We start from the raw sequence: 16,335 nt of genomic DNA on the forward strand, positions 1-16,335 counted from the left end.
AGACCCCAGTCCTGGAGAGGTCTCTGAGGACAGCCCCTGGAAAGGAAAGTAGCCAGCTACCAAGAGGGGTTACAGTGACATCATCCAAAAATTTTCTGGTATCAGCACATAAGATTAGGGTAACAGGATGAAAACCAGAAGTAGAAACTATTTTTAAGTAGACATCCTTAGAATTTTGCTAAGTTAAATGATGGGAATTCATTGAATGTCTAGATCATTTCCAAATATAAAATGCTGAAATGGTAATTGCTAAATAAGTCTAAGTTTACCTAATTTTGACCTCTTTTTACAGAAGAAATGATACTTTATTCCATTAGTCCTGTGCCACTGAAAAACTATACTATAATAAAATATGTGCTTCTGGAAATTATAAAATGTAAATATGCCAATAGAAAGAATGCTGATTTACCATATAGTTCAAAATTGCTTACTTCTTAATGTTCACTAGAAATTAAGGTTTCTAAGGGTTAAGAATTATAATTAATACATGTAGTTAAAGCTACTAGAAATAAGAAAGTAAACAACTCTGCATGCAAGGAAAGTAGGATATATTTTTTGACTTAGAGAAGGTGTGAGGTATAGAGATGCATTTTTGATAAGAGAAAAGAAAATAATTCTTTCCTAAAGTAAAACTGGTTATTTCAGAATGGGAAAGAGGGAAATAAAGGCTGAAATGGCACAGAAAGTTGGGAAGGAAGAGAAAGAGAAAATTTTACTTTGTGTGGTCAGGTTGGCTAAAATGGAATTATCATTATAAGGTTTTTTTTAAAAATAGACTTTAATATCAATAATATGCATATGTAATTTTCTTTCATCTGCTAAAAGGACAAAGTTATCTTGGAGTATTGATCTGCTCCTGATAAAAGCTTATGAAAGGATATTCTTTACCTTTTAAGTAATCTGGCTAGAAAGCAAAGATTTTGTGTTTTACCAAAATAATTTCCTGTGCTTCATGTTGTCTTAATCAGGTCTTTGACTACTGAAGAAAACTGAGTCTTCTTAATACTGAAAGAATTAATTTTTGCTCACAACTATGTAACCTTCTATATTTGCCTTTAAAATCTTCTGCCATTTTGGTTAAGTAGATAATTAAGTATTGTTTTATAATGATCTGTGGTCCTATTTAGTTAAGGGTCCAACACCTTTTCATATTTTGGACAGACTTCCCAAAATCAAATTCTAAGTGAAGTCTCTTTGAACTGGAAGTAACATTAAGATTTTCCAGAGGACTCCTGAAATATCACAAAAAATTTGTTATTTCTCCTTATAAAAAGAGAGACATTAAACTAATTAGGTTTATTTATTAAATTACATGGGAAATATTATCAAATAAGAAATAATGCTAAACCTTCTTTATTGATATCCTGGAATGGACATATTTTATTAATGTAAGTGTTCTAGAGGGGAGGGTATTGCTCAGTGGTAGTGTGCTTAGCATGCATGAGGTCCTGGGTTCAATCCCCAGTACTTTCACTAAAAAAATTTTTTTAATATATAAGTGTTCTAGGAGTTATATGAAATTCCTAAAGTCTGATATGTAACGTTATCAGTCATAATTCCAGTTATCAACTTCAAATGTGTATCACAGAAATAACCAAATTTCATTGTCAACTGCATTATAATTAACTCTTATCAGATCTTTAGCCACGGGCGTTTTAAATTCTCATGTCATTTACAGGCAGTTACTGTTTTACTCTGCTGCTTTTGCAAAAGTGCTTCATCTTCAAGAAGATTCATGGAAATGACTCTGATAAGTACAGGTTTCTGATAACATTCAGAGCTACAGCACTGAACTAGATAAGAATTTACAGAACTCTAAGGAAAAACTGGATTCATAAAACTTCTAACAAAAGATCAAGATCAAGAATTAATTACAAGATCAAGATTAATTACATAGGACTGAAAGAACTGATGAGGATGATTATAATTGTCTTTTGACTTTTGTCAGAATCATTGTTGGTTCTTTAATCTTTTGGTTTCCAGATTTAAGGAAACTTTTTCTCTTAAGCTAACTATGACTTACAGCAGTTTGGTAAAGAACAAAGATGAAACAATTACTTTTTCTTTTTACCTGATACCTCCAGAATTTGGAAATTCCCAGTAAGTATTCTTATTTTCATGGCAATATAGTTATTTGCAGAAGTGCAATAAGAATATGTTCTCCTTGTAACAAGATGAAATTGAAAATGTTGATCATATCATAAAGGCTTTGACAGGAATATCATATTTGAGAGAGACATACCTAGACTCAGGTATGACCAGATTGCTTTAAGGAACTAAAGTTGACTTTATAGTGCCAATAAAGTGCTTTGGAAAATCATCCTGGTACCTTGCTTACAGAGTTTCAGCACCATTACAAGGTCACTTTCTGGCAGGCCTAGGAGCCTCAGGATATTTGGGGGAACCTCAAAAAGAGAGAGAGAAATTCACCCAAGTCTATTGGTATTGCAGGCAGTCTGATGGCAAATTCTTGGCTTGGCTTCCTAGCCTTGAGAGGCATTTAAAAGTTCAATCTGGAGATTCCTTATGAAAAGTTCCAGCAAAGCAGATGTAAAAGAGCCTATATGATCAATCACTATTCTTGCTGCATTTTTGTAAACAATCAGGCCAAGTTTAATGAGACTAGACTTATTTTGCAGAAAAATTAGTCTTATTTTGATTATCTCTGATAGACATGGGGGTGATTGTAAAGAGGAAAAAAATATTTCAATGGAAAACTATTGTATATCCTTATGGTCATCAGATTCCAGTCCTATTAATTGTCTTTGGGGTTTTGTCTTCTACCTCTAAACTGGACTGGATTCTGAATTCTTCTTGTTTCCTCCAATATCTAGCTACAACTCTCCAAACTAATGTTTTCAATTTTTCTCCCACTCTTTTGACTTGGAATCATTGAAAACAAAAAACTACCCTTTTCCCAAACCTATGTAGGCTGAAATGGGACAACTTGATATAAACTTCAGAGAGATCACTATGACAGCTCATGTATGGATAATCTCATGACTGTTGCTGTGTGGACCACTAAGAAAAATCACCAGAGATATTCAAACTGCAAGCCAGGAAAATCTATCAGATTACTATTGTCTGCCCTCACTACATCTGAAGATGCCTGGAGTATGACATCTAGAAATCTTCTTGACTACTGCCTTCAGCAGCACTCAAGAAACTGGGATTATAATCTCCTCCAGTCATTAACCTTTGTTTTTCTTTCTTTTGTTTCCATAGAAATGCCTCTTATTAAATACCTGATGCAAACACTAGCACCATGAAGGCTTAACTGGGGGAACCCACCTGCATCACTACCTCCTAAAATGGGGTACAGCTATTTAACTGAACTGACCTATTCTCAGGACTAAAAGACTGGTTTGATGATATATGGAGCAATCTAATCAACTCAGGACAGGTTCAACTCTACTTATACCAGATGGCCCAAGAGTTAAAGTATTCCACAATCTTACTAAATCTTTGAACACATTCCCAAGGCCCCTAAGATAACTGATCTATTTCCACGGCTGGACTTTTCAAGTTTGAGACAATCGTTATGGACTGAATTTCAGACTATTGCCTGTATAATTATTATAGGGTTTGCCACTATAACTCTATTTAAATGTGCAGTTTTGGGGTTACAATGTACCCTACCCTGACTTTTAGGGAATCAGCTACCCAGGCAGTTAATGTCCTCACCATTGATTCTGATGCATCTGTGTAAACTCTGACAGTTGTTTTTTTTTTTTTTTTTTTTGCTTCTTTTTTTTGAAACACAAGTGCCTGACTTGAGCTTTGATCGCCGATGCATCCACTTCAAAGATGGTTATTTTGGAGGGGATGTAGGAGGAAAATTTTTTAAGTTTTTCCTTCCTTCCTTCCTTCTTTCCTTTCTTTCTTAAGAAATATACCAAAGAATCATGCAATGCTTCCAGTGCTGGATGCAATCCTGGGCCACAAGTCTGCACATTCCTTTGCAATTATCCTGTGATGGCAGAAACTTTCATCTTGCCCTTATTGTTTACTATGATCCCATGTTATCTTCAAAATAAAGAAACACTCCATCCTTTCTCTGGTATGACTTTCGTTGTCAAATTATCACTGCTGGATATACCTTCTTCCTGAGCTCTGGTTTACCCTTCTTTACTGTGGCCATCACCATGTCACCCACACCACAAGCAGGAAGTCTACTGAGTTGTCCCTTGATCCCCTTCACAGAGATGATATAAAGATTTCTGCCTCCCGTGTTCAAAGACAGCTATCTAGAATAAACACGTTGCCAGCCACTAGATAAAAAGCCAGGCTGCTTCTCCACATTGAGGCTCTTTTGTTTTAGAGATGTTGGCTGAATATGATAACTGACTGTTTGGGCCACTTGTTTCTATCTCTTCCTATATGTTTTAAATTCATCAATAGAGAGTAAGCCCGAGAAAACCTAGGCCCCCACATTTGACCCCAATAAAAGCAGAACCCCAGGCTCACAGGCATTCTCTCCCACTCTCTCTTTTTCCCTCTCCCTCTCCCTCTCTCCAAGACCTCGCTGTGTGGCCCAGGTGTGCTGTGTGATTTCCAGGTCCTGGAAGTAACTAACCTTTATTTTTTCAAAGTTTCCTGATGGTTATTGCTGAAGGGTCTCTTGCAATTATAAGAATCACAAGGGCCTGTCCAATCACAGCACTGCTTGATAGGCTGAGACCAGCACAAAATACCATCCCCACCCCATACCCACTGGGCTCCATTGCTCACTTCACTATGGTCTCTGCTCAAATATCACCTCCCCTTTCCCTTATTTTTCTTCAGAGCACCATCACCAAGTGTCTGTTGGTTTTCTCTCCCCTCTCTCCCCACTGCTAGAAATGTCAGCTCCATGAGAACAGGGACTTTGATTCACTGAAGTAGCCCCAAAACCTACAACAGCCTAACACATAGTAATCACTCAATTACGCTTGAATTGCTTTGTTGAATAAATCCTCACTGCCACCCTCCTGGTGTGAGGCACCACTATCCCAGCCCTGGACTCCTGAAGTAGATTCCTCCGTAGCCCACCTGGCTCACCCACTACCCACACCCAATCTCTCCTGCACACACCAGTCAGGGGGCATCTTTCAAAGCTGCGAATCGAATTGTATCACCCCTCAGCTTAAAACTGCAACGCTCAAATGATTCAATAAACTCCTCAAACTGATGAGATTTTGTGGAAATAGTCACTCTTGCTGTTATGAGTGCACATTGGAGGGCAATTTGATAATATCTCTCAAAGTTAAAAATGTATGCACCTTTTGACCTAACAATTCCACATCTAGGAATTTATCCCCTAGAAAGATTTTTCTTTTCATTGTTTTATAGTATTTTTTTGTTTTTAAAATTTTGGTAAAATATTTATGACAAAAAAGTTACCATTTCAGCCATATTTATTTGTACATTTCAGCGGCATTAAGTACATTCATACTGCTGTGAAACCATCACCATCCACCTACAGAACTTTTTCATCTTCCCAAAGTGAAACTCCATACCCATTCCTCCCTCCCCAAATTCTTGCCAACTACCATTATAAATCCTGCTTCTAGGAATGTTAGTATTCTATGTACCTCTCACATAAATGGAGCCATACAATATGTGTCCTTTTGTGACTGGCTTATTTCACTCAGCGTAATGTCTTCAACTTTCTTCCCTGTTGTAGCAGGTGTCAGAATTTCCTTCCTTTTTAAGGTTGACTTCCATTTTAATATTCCATCGTATGTATATACCACATCTTTTTATCCATTCATCTGTTGATGAACCTTTGGGTTGCTTCCATCTTTTCACTATTGTGAAACAGTGCTGCTATGAATATGACTATACAAATATCTATTTGAGTTCCTACTTTTCAATTCTTTTGGGTATAATGCCCAGAAGTAGAACTGCTCAGTCATATGGTAATTCTATATTTAATTTTTTGAGAAATCACTGAACCACCATACTACTTTCACAGCAGCTGCACCATTTTGAATTCCGATTCCTCTACATAGATTCTTGCATTCAAAGATGGATAGTCAAGGACATTCACTACAGCACTGACTCTAACAGTGAAATAGTAGAAGCCACTTACAACCGATCAAGTTATTTAAGTTAATAGAATCACTTAGCTCTATATACACTGATAAGCAACCATCTCTAGCACACCCTGTTAAATGAAGAAAGCAAAGTACAAGGGAATTAGGGAGTAACCTTACTCCTGGGGACTGGCACCATGGCATCCTGCTGCAAGACTGACCCATCCACTCTCCACACTAGCCTGGTCTCCCTAGAGGCTGAGTGGACCTAGATGCTGAACTCAGAGCTGACCGTCTGTTCTTGGATGTGATGAACAGGCATTTTGTTCCTGCCATCAACTTTGGTCACCTGCAATAGACAGCCTTTGAGAGCAGCCATGCATGCTGTGGGCTCCAGGTCAAAGCAAAAGGTAAAAAAAACCCAATGGCTATAGCTGTAGGTGTCACAAATCAATGTGCCTTTCATCTAGAGGCTGCTGAGAACCAAGGACATTGATTAAAGACATTCAAGAGAAGTGGATGAAGGTTGGTCTTGGCATTCACCAGGAACTACAGTAGATTATTTAGCACCACTGGCCAATCAGCCAGACCTGGCCTTGGCCATGATCATGGAAGCTGGGAATGGAGGGTGTAAATTTCAAGGTGACATGATTCTACAAGTTCACTGACTGAGGCCACATCACCCTCTCTTTGGACCCTGTGGGTGGGTTAGGTCTTACCATTATTTATAAATGTTCAGAGATGGGAGTGACATGACTTGGTTACTGGAATAATTATGGTGGGTGAAGACTTCAGATCTGTGATCAACTCCCGTAGAAAATTTGCTCGGAAACATTGTCAGAATTGAAGAAGCCTTGAGAAGCCAGTATTGTTTATGAAATCTTTTCACTGTCTCGCAAGGACAAATCAGAAAGTGCTTGACGCAGTGCTGATTTCTTGATTAATTCTTTAGTCCACTGTCTTAAAAGTGTTGTGTAAAATATTTAACGAGGATAGACAGAAATGTGAATATCGTAACTATTAACTTTTGCAACTAGCTTGATTTAAAGATTAGTGTGATAATTTGTTTTCCCTCAGAATCTTATTTTAGTAAGAATAGCTACTACGTGGCTCTATTAGGTTATAAGCCAAATTGTTTCTGAGCACCCCCCCACCAAAAGGCAATACTAACTATCATGGAGTTACTACTTAGCTATTGCTGCATAACAAACCGTCTCATAGCTGTGTGGTTTATTGTTGCAGGCAAGATGAGATACTAAAAGAAGTGGATGAAACTATAATGAGGATATTTGCATAGTGTCAAAGTATTTTCCCACCAAATACGGATTACTCACCAAGGGAAACCACTTTATCCAAATGATTACCAGCAATAGGACATCATGGACAACACCACGTACCCCTTGATATCATGCACTGAGAACGAGACACTATTTCTCTGATTTTCTTGCCAGAAATACATAATCTGAATCTAATTATGAGAAAAGATCAGACAAATCTAAATTGAGGGACGTTCTACAAAATAACTGACCAGTACTCTTCAAAAAGTGTTAGTCATAAAAAAAAAGTGTCAGTCAAAAAGACAAAGACAGTTTGAAGAACTGTCATAGATTGCAGGAGATTAAGGAGACACCACAATTAAATGCAATCTGGATTCGCACATTAGATCCTGGACCAGAGAAAGGACAGCAGTGCGGAAACTGACAACGATGGAATAAGGTTTATAGATTAGTTAATAGTGCTGCATCAACGCCAATTTCCTGTTTTCTTATAATTTTGCTTTGGTTACATAAAGTGCCAAGTTAGGGGGAAATTCGGTGAAAAGCATACGGGAACTCTACTAGTTCTGCAATTATTTTGCAAGTCAAAGATTATTCTGAAATACAAAGTTTAAAAAATTACATAAATATAGTGGTTTAAAACAATGCCTATTTTAAAACATTTCAAGATTTTGTGAATCAGGAATTTGGGCAAGACTCAGCAGGTTAATCCTCCTGCTCCATGTTGCAGTGACTGGGTCCCTTAGTGACATTCAGCTTGTGTCTGGGCTGGTCCTGAGCATCCAAAATGGTTTTACTCATGTGCTTGGCACTTGGGCAGGGATTGCGGGAAGGCTGGCCTCAACTGGGGCCCCCTCCTCTCTCTGTAGTCCCTGGGCTTCTCAATATGGTCTCTCCTGCAGGGTAGTCTGTCTTCTTACACAGTGGCTCAGGGATCTAAGAGCTAGTATTCCAAGGCACAGGACGTAGAAACTGCCAATCCCTGTCTTGGTCAGTTTGGGCTGCTATAGCAGAATACCATAGACTGGTATTCTATTAAACAACAGAAACTGATTTCTCATAGTTCTTACCACAGAGGAGAACAAACCTGACTCCACACCGGATCTACTCCTTTGGCTCTAACCCTTGAGCTCTGTTGCCTGTGCTTAGTTATGCTGACTTTGCACGTTTGTCTTGTCAATCAGTAAAAGAATGTTGCCTATAACCTGAAATATACAGGATAGTCCATTCTTTAAAGGTAGAACATTTTTAGAGATTAAAAAGTTGTAGAACTGCTCAGTCATATGGTAATTCTATATTTAATTTTTTGAGAAATCACTGAACCACCATACTACTTTCACAGCAGCTGCACCATTTTGAATTCCGATTCCTCTACATAGATTCTTGCATTCAAAGATGGATAGTCAAGGACATTCACTACAGCACTGACTCTAACAGTGAAATAGTAGAAGCCACTTACAACCGATCAAGTTATTTAAGTTAATAGAATCACTTAGCTCTATATACACTGATAAGCAACCATCTCTAGCACACCCTGTTAAATGAAGAAAGCAAAGTACAAGGGAATTAGGGAGTAACCTTACTCCTGGGGACTGGCACCATGGCATCCTGCTGCAAGACTGACCCATCCACTCTCCACACTAGCCTGGTCTCCCTAGAGGCTGAGTGGACCTAGATGCTGAACTCAGAGCTGACCGTCTGTTCTTGGATGTGATGAACAGGCATTTTGTTCCTGCCATCAACTTTGGTCACCTGCAATAGACAGCCTTTGAGAGCAGCCATGCATGCTGTGGGCTCCAGGTCAAAGCAAAAGGTAAAAAAAACCCAATGGCTATAGCTGTAGGTGTCACAAATCAATGTGCCTTTCATCTAGAGGCTGCTGAGAGCCAAGGACATTGATTAAAGACATTCAAGAGAAGTGGATGAAGGTTGGTCTTGGCATTCACCAGGAACTACAGTAGATTATTTAGCACCACTGGCCAATCAGCCAGACCTGGCCTTGGCCATGATCATGGAAGCTGGGAATGGAGGGTGTAAATTTCAAGGTGACATGATTCTACAAGTTCACTGACTGAGGCCACATCACCCTCTCTTTGGACCCTGTGGGTGGGTTAGGTCTTACCATTATTTATAAATGTTCAGAGATGGGAGTGACATGACTTGGTTACTGGAATAATTATGGTGGGTGAAGACTTCAGATCTGTGATCAACTCCCGTAGAAAATTTGCTCGGAAACATTGTCAGAATTGAAGAAGCCTTGAGAAGCCAGTATTGTTTATGAAATCTTTTCACTGTCTCGCAAGGACAAATCAGAAAGTGCTTGACGCAGTGCTGATTTCTTGATTAATTCTTTAGTCCACTGTCTTAAAAGTGTTGTGTAAAATATTTAACGAGGATAGACAGAAATGTGAATATCATAACTATTAACTTTTGCAACTAGCTTGATTTAAAGATTAGTGTGATAATTTGTTTTCCCTCAGAATCTTATTTTAGTAAGAATAGCTACTACGTGGCTCTATTAGGTTATAAGCCAAATTGTTTCTGAGCACCCCCCCACCAAAAGGCAATACTAACTATCATGGAGTTACTACTTAGCTATTGCTGCATAACAAACCGTCTCATAGCTGTGTGGTTTATTGTTGCAGGCAAGATGAGATACTAAAAGAAGTGGATGAAACTATAATGAGGATATTTGCATAGTGTCAAAGTATTTTCCCACCAAATACGGATTACTCACCAAGGGAAACCACTTTATCCAAATGATTACCAGCAATAGGACATCATGGACAACACCACGTACCCCTTGATATCATGCACTGAGAACGAGACACTATTTCTCTGATTTTCTTGCCAGAAATACATAATCTGAATCTAATTATGAGAAAAGATCAGACAAATCTAAATTGAGGGACGTTCTACAAAATAACTGACCAGTACTCTTCAAAAAGTGTTAGTCATAAAAAAAAAGTGTCAGTCAAAAAGACAAAGACAGTTTGAAGAACTGTCATAGATTGCAGGAGATTTAGGAGACACCACAATTAAATGCAATCTGGATTCACACATTAGATCCTGGACCAGAGAAAGGACAGCAGTGCGGAAACTGACAACGATGGAATAAGGTTTATAGATTAGTTAATAGTGCTGCATCAATGCCAATTTCCTGTTTTCTTATAATTGTACTTTTGTTACATAATTGTACTTTGGTTAGGGGGAAATTGGGTTAAAAGCTTACGGGAACTCTACTAGTTCTGCAATTTTTTTGCAAGTCAAAGATTATTCTGAAATACAAAGTTTGAAAAATCACGTAAAAGCTGCCAAGGTTGGGGGAAATGAGGAAATGTCAGTCCAAGTGTACAAACTTTCAGTTACAAGATGAATAAGGTAGGGATCTACTGTACAGTAGGGTGATTATATTTAATGTTACTGTACTATATATTCAAAAGTTGCTAAGAGAGTAGATCTTAGATGTTCTTACCACAGAAAAGAAATGCTAATTATGTGAGTTGATGAAGTTGTTGACTAACTCTGTTGTGGTAATCGTTTCAAAATATATAAGCGCATCAAATCATCATGCTGTACACCTTAAATTTATGCAGTATACATCTATTACATCTCAATAAAGTTGGAAAAAGCAAAAAATCACATAAACATAGTGGCTTAAAACAATATCTATTTTATAATATTTCAAGATTTTGTGAATCAGGAATTTGGGCAAGACTCAGCAGGTTAATCCTCCTGCTCCATGTTGCAGTGACTGGGTCCCTTAGTGACATTCAGCTTGTGTCTGGGCTGGTCCTGAGCATCCAAAATGGTTTTACTCATGTGCTTGGCACTTGGGCAGGGATTGCGGGAAGGCTGGCCTCAACTGGGGCCCCCTCCTCTCTCTGTAGTCCCTGGGCTTCTCAATATGGTCTCTCCTGCAGGGTAGTCTGTCTTCTTACACAGTGGCTCAGGGATCTAAGAGCTAGTATTCCAAGGCACAGGACGTAGAAACTGCCAATCCCTGTCTTGGTCAGTTTGGGCTGCTATAGCAGAATACCATAGACTGGTATTCTATTAAACAACAGAAACTGATTTCTCATAGTTCTTACCACAGAGGAGAACAAACCTGACTCCACACCGGATCTACTCCTTTGGCTCTAACCCTTGAGCTCTGTTGCCTGTGCTTAGTTATGCTGACTTTGCACGTTTGTCTTGTCAATCAGTAAAAGAATGCTGCCTATAACCTGAAATACACAGCATAGTCCATTCTCAAGGCTCTGATCTTTAAAGGTAGAACACTTTTAGAGATAAAAAGTTGCAGAACAGAAAAGAACAATTATCTTGTTGGAGGTTTATAGGAACATTGTAAGCCGACCTTGGATAGCTGCAAGAACAAAAGATTGCTGCACCAAGAAGCCCCAATCCCTTTTAGTATAAAAGAAACCTGAATTTTAACCCAGATAAGATGGTTCTTTGGGATACTAGTCTACCATCTTCTCAGTCTGCTGACTTCCCAAATAAAGTCACTGTTCCTTGCCCCAACAACTCATCTCTCAATTTTTTGTCCTGTCATGGGGCAAGCAGTATGAGCTTGGATTTAGTAACATTCTGAATGCTGGGAGCCCAAGATTAGGGTACCAGCATGGTCAGTTCTGGTGAGGGCTGTCTTCTGGGTTGCTGCCAACTTTTTGATGTATCCAGACATGGCGGAGAGCAGAGAGAGGAGGCAAGCTCTTTTATGATTCTTATAAAGACATTAATCCTATCTAATCCTAATCACCATATCCTCTAAGCCTAATCACCTCCCCAAGGCCCTTCCTCCTAATACCATTACATGAGAAACATTAGGTTCAAAAGATGAATTTTGGACAGACACAAACATTCAGTCCATAACAGTTCCTAAAGACTTGGAGCTAGAAACTGGCAGAGTTACTTTCACCATATTCTGTTGGTCAGAGCAGTCACAGAGCCTGTCTACATTCAAGGGGATGGGACACAGACATCACTTCTCGATGGTCAAAGAATTTCTTTCTTTTTTTAATCCATCATACATGGGAAAGAAATTAGATTAATCATAACCCTTGGTTCTTGACATACTCTCATTATTGATCCAGGCATGAACTGCCTTTCTACCTTTATTTGTTTGTGTATTTGCTTACCTCTTTTCAAAAAGTCAAAGGAAAGCTTATGTTTTTTTCTTTTTGTGTCATTTATGAATTTGTATACCTTTTTTGATAATATGACTAGGAAGAAATTCTGATGAAAAATCTAAGCTTGTCTCTAGTTAGAATGGGGTGAAATAATACTCATTTCTAAAATATCATATTTCCTTTGTTTTCATTATTTGGCAAAACTTAGGAGAACTAAAAAAAGACCTAGATAGTCTAAGACGCTTCCAGAGAGAGCAGATCTAAAGGCTCTTCTAAAAAGTAAACATAGGCTGTGGTTTTTCAGCTAAATTTCTGGCAGGTAAGATAGAAAAATAAAACCATTTTTTTTTATGAGTTTAGTCTATAATTAAATTTATTTTATTTAAATGCTTTGATTTTAATGGCTTTAAGAATTAACAAAGATGGTTATAAAAATAACTACAGTGGAGTAAGCCTCCAGAATCTTATAAACCCACTTCTATTTATGCTGATGTGGCAAAAATACATATATACACACACACATACATGCTTCCTCACAGTTCACACACAGAATGAAGAAACTTAGAGGTTAATTATAGAAAAATAAAACCTTTAATCTGGAGATGATATTGCCATGAAAAAGCATGAGCTTTGCTGTTACACTGAGCTGGGCTGAATCTGGACTCCTCTACATTCTAACTGTTTGGGAATTCAGCTAACTCCCAGAGCCTCAGCTTCCTCATCATATGTTAAGAATAATGTCAACCCTGCAGGGTGTAGTGAGGATTACAAGACACAACAATGTAAGTAAAGCATCCGTTATTCTAGTTGGTATAAAGTAGTTCCCAATATGACTACTAGTGTGATTATGTACCTTAATGTTTGGTAGGCTACAAATAATACTTTCATATACACCTACTCCTAAGAGAAAGAAGACAGATAGATACATGCCTTTATTTAGAAAGTGAAGATTCTAAGACCAGGAACATACTGAAGGTCACAGGCAGGTACAATGGAAGGAGGGCAGGGGACTGCCAACTATGGTCAGGCAACTGCCAACTATGGTCAGGCGCTAAGCACTGATGGCACCCTGGGCTGGCGGATGGGGCAAGGTGAGCACCTCATAACCAGACATTGACCCTGTCACATTAGACTTATTTGGGGCAAGACCATATGCTGAGAACAGACTGAAACCACAGACCCTGCCCCTCTCCCTCGAGAAGCATTCTACTAGCTGAGTAAGTGATGACAAGATTTGGAGGTTTTCCCAAAATCCTAACAGGAAATCATTTTAAAAAACAAGAGAAGTACCATTTGTCTTCCTAGATCAGTAGCAATTTTAATGCCTGCAATAATGTTGGAGAAATAAAGACAAGGATCAAGCACTTTTAACTTGCAAAAGTGAACTTTTCCTTCTTAAATCTTTTTAAAAAAATATTTATTTTTAATTTTTATTTTATTTAGTTATTTATTAATGGATGGAGATCATTAGGTCTATTTATTTATTTATTTGTTTGTTTGTTTGTTTTATTTTGTTTTTTGATAGAGGTACTGGGGATTAACCCAGACCTAGTTGCTAGGCATGCGCTCTACCACCTGAGTTGTACCTTCTCCCCCTTAACTCTTTTTTACAATGGTTAATGAAAGTTTTCTGTTGTTGCTGTTGTTGTTGCTGTTTTTGCCACAGAGAACATTTGAATTAATTTCAGACTGTACAAGGCATAAAGAAGTAACTTGTACCCACAAGCACCATGACAGTTCCAAGGCTAACTACAAAAGGTCAAAGTGGGCGATGGCCCAGGTCCTGGGAATCCCAGTCCCTTCCCCAGGGTAGTTGGAAAGGTCCTCCCACTTATTAGCTCTACTTTTACTTTAACCTGAGCACCCAACCCTCACACCTCGTGGCCTTTCTCTTGCCTTCTGAAACAGCCTAGACTCTATACAGTATGTATCTCTCTAAATAAGTCTACCTTTACTCAAAAAAAAAAAAAAAGTAACTTGTAGGTTATGCTATCAGATGTGACAATACTCAAGTGTGCAAGTGTGGATAACTTGCTTTCATGAGGTTTTTGTTTCTTTTGTCAAAAGCATGAAAGTATAGTGAAAACACTCAAAAAAGTAAAGCATAGAAGAGTATGTGATCATTTGTGAACAAAAATGGGATATATGTGGCATAAATGCATAGAATTTCTCTGGCAGTATATCCAGGGAACTAGAAGTACTGGTAGCTTCATGTTTACACTTTTGTAAACATAAGTATAGTATCCATTACAAATAGCATTGTTTACATTGTTACTCATGTTATTCAAATTTACATAAATGGTATCAAATCAGATCCATCACTCTATATCTTATTTTTCCATTCAATATTTTGTATATTTATATAAATATACATATAAATGTATATTACATTTCAATAAGGTATAAGTACATTCACATGGTTCAAAAATCAAAATAGCATAGAAAGCTTTACAGAGGAAAGTCTCATCCCTAAGCCAATGCCCTCTCTCTAAGCAACCACTTAAAATGTTTTTTTGTACCATTCCAGACTTTCTTATGCAAACACATATTCTGCCTCCTCCTTTTTCACAAAAGATTGCATTGTACTGTCGCCCTTCTGCATTTTTCTTCTTTTTTTCAATTGAAGTATAGTTGATGAACAATATTATATAAATTACAGGTGTACATTATAGCAATTCACAATTTTAAAAGGTTATATTTCATTTATAGTTATTATAAAATACTGGCTATATTCCCTATGCTGTACAATATATCCTTGTAGCATATTTTATACATAATAGTTCATACTTTTAAATCCCCTACCCCTAGGTGCCCCTCCCCCGCTCCCTATCCCCACTGGTAACCACTAGTTTGTTCTCTGTATCTGTGAGTCTATTTCTTTTTTTGTTGTATTCACCAGTTTGTTTTATTTTTTAGATTTCACATACAAGTGATATCATACAGTATTTGTCGCTCTGTCTGAGTTATTTCTTAACATAATACCCTCCAAGTCCATTCACATTGTTGCAAATGACAAAATTTCATTCTTTTTTATGTCTGAGTAGTATTTCATTGTTTCTTGTGCGTGTGTTTATGTATATATATGTGTGTATATTTTTATATACACACACACACACACACACACACACACACACACACATCCACAGCTTCTTTATCCATTCATCTGTTATGGACACTTAGGTTGCTTCTGCATCTTGGCAAGTAAATAATGCTGCTATGAACTTTGAGGTGGATGTATCTCTTTGAATTAGTGTTTTTGTTTTTGTTTCAGATATATATCCAGGAGTGGAATTGCTGGGTCATACGGTAGGTTTATTTTTAGTTTTTTGAGAAACTTCCATACAGCTTCCCACAATGGCTGCACCAATTTACATTGCCATCAACAGTGTATGAGGGCTCACTCTTCCCCACATCTTTGCCAACATTTGTTATTTGTGATCATTTTGATGATGGCCATTCTGACGTGTGTGGGGTGGTATCTTCTTGTGGTTTTGATCTGCATTTCCCTGATGATTAGTGATACTGAGCATCTTTTCATATGCCTGTTGGCCATCTGCATGTCTTCTTTGGAAATATGTTTATCCAGGTCTTCTGCCCATTTTTTAATTGGCTTGTTTGCTTTTTTGATGTTGAGTTGTATGAGCTGTTTATATATTTTGTGTATTAACTCCTTATCAGTCCTATCATTTGCAAATTCCATAGGTTGTCTTTTTGTTTTGCTTATGGTTTCCTTTGCTGTGCAAATCTTTTACGTTTAATTAGGTCCCATTTGTTTATTTTTGCTTTTATTTCTTTTGCTTTAGAAGACAGATCCAAAAAAATATTGCTGCAATTTATGTCAAAGAGTGTTTTGCCTATATTTTCTTTTAGGAGTTTTATGGTTTCTGGTCTTACATTTAGATCTTTAAT

General features: G+C 37.7%; 1 protein-coding gene across 2 annotated transcripts in view; it reads right to left on the minus strand.

The window, feature by feature from the left end:
- ANAPC15 (anaphase promoting complex subunit 15) overlaps positions 1-16,335 on the minus strand; it is a 68,027-nt gene that overhangs the window by 15,794 nt on the left and 35,898 nt on the right. The window lies entirely within an intron of this gene.

This window comes from Camelus dromedarius, chromosome 12 (assembly GCF_036321535.1).
Source record: "Camelus dromedarius isolate mCamDro1 chromosome 12, mCamDro1.pat, whole genome shotgun sequence".
Classification (NCBI taxonomy): domain Eukaryota; kingdom Metazoa; phylum Chordata; class Mammalia; order Artiodactyla; family Camelidae; genus Camelus; species Camelus dromedarius.